The sequence below is a fragment of the Oncorhynchus clarkii genome, chromosome 3, assembly GCF_045791955.1.
Source record: "Oncorhynchus clarkii lewisi isolate Uvic-CL-2024 chromosome 3, UVic_Ocla_1.0, whole genome shotgun sequence".
NCBI lineage: Eukaryota > Metazoa > Chordata > Actinopteri > Salmoniformes > Salmonidae > Oncorhynchus > Oncorhynchus clarkii.
Window position 1 is genome coordinate 31,379,006 of NC_092149.1, and position 3,525 is coordinate 31,382,530.

Genomic DNA, 3,525 nt, shown 5'->3' on the forward strand with positions numbered 1-3,525 from the left:
CACCTGTGAAGTTCCTTCTGACTGGATGAATTGTGTGGGATACCCTTTCTGTAGCTGAACACAGCTCTGGTTGGCAGTCTTGCAAGAGGCCATTTTTTTACACTATTGTAAAGTAGTCTGGCTGACAGCTCTTGGTCACAGCTTTTTGCTGTGTAGTCACGTGAGTTGCGTCAGCCAGGCTAGTTGTAAAGAGGATAGAACACAATCTACAGTATAATGAACAGCTTCTTGTCATAAATGATACAAAACAAATGCTTTTTACTAGGTACACCAGGGCTCTCCAACCCTGTTCCTGGAGAGCTACCCTTCTGTAGGTTTTCACTCCAACCCAAGTTGTAACTAACCTGATTTTCAGCTTATCAACTAGCTAATTAGTAGAATCGGGAAAAGGGTTGGAGCGAAAATCTACAGGAAGGTAGCTCTCCAGGAACAGGGTTGGAGAGCCCTGATGTACAGAGTCAAATGTATGATACAGTCCTAAAGATGCAACTGATTTACAAGAGGAATAAGATTCCCAGAACCGATACTTTTTTGACTCCAATTGCCTCTGTGAACTTGCACCTAACCAGATGTGCAACATTGTAGCCATACTGTAACATGTAGCATTAGAAGAAGTGATGATACTTTCAAGATCATCCCTAAATCCTTACTCAACCTTAACTCACTCGAAGGTTTCCTTCTTACCAATGAAAGAAAACATTTATTGTTGATTTAGTTTTTAAAAAAAATAGATTTACTGTAGTGGGAAATTGTCACTGTTAGATACGTTATAGTTATAGATGTAGTTTTACTGGACATTTAGACTTATTCCATTCGTTAATCCCGTCTCCCAAATATAATATTCCCTCTCCATAAACATGTCAGACTTTTCCAATGAAGGATGTAAAGGGGAGTGGCCCACCCTCTGGAGAAGCAGTCAAATCAACTATTTCACAAACACTCCATAACCTTCTTATTACTTGTTAAACATCACATCCTAAAACTTCACTACCCTCCCTCCTTTAGTCGTCACCTCGTTCTGCTCTAACTGAACAGCGTTGCATATATCCAGGTTATATACCCTGTCCTGCCACTTTCAAAAACAGTAGCCACACTTTTTTTCTCCTATAATATAACCTAATACCTAGATGGTCATGGGTACTGAAACAAAGGGCGGCTCAGAATCTCTCTGTTCAAGCCAATCCTTAGCTTCTGCCACTTGTCAATACTTATCCTATCAGTGAGCAGTGGTGGATATGTTCTAATGTAGAAGAGGGGTGCCATTGGAGCAAGGGGTTGGTTTGAGATTCTCACCGTCTGTTCCCACCCCTAGACAACTCTTTTAGATCTGAAAGGATTATATGGATATGTACACGATATGGTCATAGCTCCAGGAAGGTGGTGTTTCCCATCTAGTTAGCTATCCATTCATAGGGAAAAGGTCTGCTTCTGGTCAGGGATCTGTAATGACTGAATGGGTGCACAGTGGATTGAATGCACACACTCAAGCACGCACACACAATGTGGCTCGATCAACAAAAAACTGCTAAAAATTGAAATAGATTAATTGATTATCGTATGGCATGAATATGTAATAATGTTCCTTCATCCTTCTCCAAGATGATGAATGACCTTTCACCAATCGTCTTGACCTCAATGAGACGCTAGAGTAAAATGATCAATGATTAATCAAGATCGATCAAGATCAATGAGCATCTAGTAAAACGAGCAGGACCAAACAAAGGCGCAACAGGCCATAAGTCATGTGAAACAAATTGAAACTAACAGTAACATCCCTTCCCTTTTCTGTTGGCAAATGTACAGTCACTGGATAACAAACTGGATGAGCTCATTTTGAGTTTATCAACGGGACCTGAAAAACGGTAATATCCTATATTTCTCAGAGTCGTGGCTGAACGAGGACATGGACAATATACATCTCGCTGGTTTTTCATCGTCAAGACCGGACAGCAGAGCCGATTAAGATGACCGGAGGATGGGTAGTGTCTCTGTTAACATAAGAGGTTGTAAACCAGCTGTTGTTATAGAAGTCTCAAGTTTTTGCTTGCCTGAGTTAGAATACCTCATGAAACGCTGCAGACCATAGTTTTTACCAAGAGACCCACATGAAAAAATACTACATTTTGCTATAGAAGACCACAATACTTACTATCGAATTCTATAAAACTGTAGTATACTGTAAAATACTATACTACACACTGTAGTATCCCTCATTCATGTGAAGTACATACTATAGAATGCTGTAGTGTACTGTAGAATACTATAGTAAATACTACAGTACTTACTACAAAAGCACTGTATTCAATTATACAGCAATGTCTGCAAAAACACTACAGTCTGCAAAAACACTACACTTTCACTTTTTTAACTACAGTATTTCATTTGCATATATACTGCCAATTATCCTGCCCCATATCACAATTTGCTCCACCCATAAGTGAGAAACCAACATGCCAAGTATAGATCATATATTGTGTTCCTACCGTTTATAGAAAAGAGCAGACATGCTAAACAATCTATTCAGACCCCAGTCCTACCTATCTAGATTATAGAAAAAGTTATATTTTACTAAACTCAGCAATAAAAGTTACGTCCCATTTTCTGGACACTGTCTTTCAAAGATCATTCGTAAAAATCGTAATAACTTCACAGATCTTCATTGTAAAGTGTTTAAACACTGTTTCCCATGAACCGTAAACAATTAATGAACATGCACCTGTGGAACAGTCATTAAGACACTAACAGCTTACAGACGGTAGGCAAATAAGATCACAGTTATGAAAACTTAGCACACTAAAGAGGCCTTTCTACTGACTCAGAAATCAAAAGAAATATGCCCAGGGTCCCTGCTCATCTGCATGAACGTGCCTTAGGCATGCTGCAAGGAGGCATCAGGACTGCAGATTTGGCCAGGGCAATACATTGCAATGTCCGTACTGTGAGACGCCTAAGACAGCGCTACAGGGAGACAGGACGGACAGCTGATCGTCCTCTCAGTGGCAGACCAAGTGTAACAACACCTGCACAGGATCAGTACATCCGAACATAACACCTGCGGGACAGGTACAGGTTGGCAACAACAACTGCCCGAGTTACACCAGGAACGCACAATCCCTCCATCAGTGCTCAGACTGTCCGCAATAGGCTGAGAGAGGCTGGACTGAGGGCTTGTAGGCCTGTTGTAAGGCAGGTCCTCACCAGACATCACTGGCAACAACGTCGCCTATGGGCACAAACCCACCGTCGCTGGACCAGACAGGACTGGCAAAAAGTGCTCTTCACTGACGAGTCACGGTTTTGTCTCACAAGGGGTGATGGTCGGATTCACGTTTATCATCGAAGGAATGAGCGTTACACCAAAGCCTGTACTCTGGAGCGGGATCAATTTGGAGGTAGAGGGTCTGTCATGGTCTGGGGTGGTGTGTCACAGCATCATCGGACTGAGCTTGTTGTCATTGCAGGCAATCTCAACGCTGTGCGTTGCAGGGAAGACATCCTCCTCCCTCATGTGGTACCCTTCCTGCA